A 1,539-nucleotide genomic window follows, 5' to 3' on the forward strand; every position below is an offset into this window, starting at 1 on the left:
TCTTTTTCTTTTTGGCTTAGTTTCGCTGAGCATGATCCCTTCCAGCGCCATCCTGTTGCTGCAAATGGCATGTGTTTTATCTTTTTGAATGCTGATAATATTCCATGGTGTATATGTACCCATCTTCTTGATCCAGTCATCTATTTTTGGGCATCATTGGGCTGTTTCCAAAGCTTAGCTATTGTAAACAGTGCTGCTATAAACATAGGGGTGCAGGTGCTCTTTGGAATTGAAGTTTTTGTGTCCTTTGGGTAAATCCTAGGAGTGGAATTGCTGGATCATATGGAAGCTCTATGTTAGTAGGTCCAGAAATCTCCACACAGCTCTCCATAGTGGTTGGACCAGTTTGCACTCCCACCAACAGTGCAGAAGAGTTCCTTTTTCTCCACACCCGCGCAAACATTTGTTGTTGCTAGTTTTTTTAATATGTGCCATTCTCACTGGTGTGAGATGGTATCTCATGGTAGTTTTGATTTGCATTTCCCTGATGACAGTGATGTTGAACATTTTTTCATATGTCTGTTGCCATTTGCATTTCCTCTTCAGAGAAGTTTCTTTTTAGCTCTTCTGGCCCATTTTTGACTGGATTATTTTCTTTGGTGTTGCTGAGTCTCATCAGCTCTTTGCAGATTTTGTGATCAGTCCCTTATCATTAGTGTTGGGGCAAAAATGTTCTCCCAGTTGGTGGGGTTTCTCTTTGTTTTTGTTATTGTCTCTTTGCTGTTGCAGAAGCTCTTTAATTGATGTAGTCCCAGCTGTTTATCTTTGTCTTCACTATCACTGCTTTGGGTGATGTGTCTGTAAAGATGTCTTTGATGTGCAAATCCCGTAGTGTTTCGCCTATATTTCCTTCTATGTATTTTATGGTTTCAGGTCTTATGTCTAGTTCTTTAATCCATTTTGAGTTGATTTTTGTGTATGGTGTGAGGTAGTGGTCAAGCTTCATTCTTTTGCATGTAGCGACCCAGTTTTCCCAGCACCATTTATTGAACAAACTTTCTTTGCTCCAATGCATAGTCTTTGCTCCTTTGTCAAAGATTAGTTGACCATAAATCTGTGGGGTTTATTTCTGGATTTTCTATTCGATTCCATTGGTCTGTATGTCTGTTCTTGTTCCAATACCATGCAGTTTTTGATGATTATGGCTTTGTAGTATAGTTTGAAGTCTGGGAGTGTGATGCCTCCATTTCCTTTCTTTTTTTTTCAGTAGAGCTTTGGCTATTCGGGGTTTTTGGTGATTCCATATGAATTTCATCAATAATTGTTCTATTTCTTTGAAGAATGCCATTGAGATTTTGATTGGAATAGCATTGAATCTGTATATTGCTTTTGGTAGGATGGCCATTTTAATAATGTTTATTCTTCCAATCCATGAGCAGGGGATGTCTTTCCATTTCTTTGTGTCTTCCTCTATTTCTTTTAACAGTGTTTTATAGTTTTCTTTGTATAGGTCCTTTACCTCTTTTGTTAGATTTATTCCCAAATATTTGATTTTTTTTGTTTCAATAATAAAAGGGGTGGTTTTTTTGATTTCTTCTT

The sequence above is a fragment of the Talpa occidentalis genome, unplaced genomic scaffold (genome assembly GCF_014898055.3).
Source record: "Talpa occidentalis isolate TD23 unplaced genomic scaffold, MPIMG_talOcc4v2.1 talOcc4.9, whole genome shotgun sequence".
Lineage (NCBI taxonomy): Eukaryota > Metazoa > Chordata > Mammalia > Eulipotyphla > Talpidae > Talpa > Talpa occidentalis.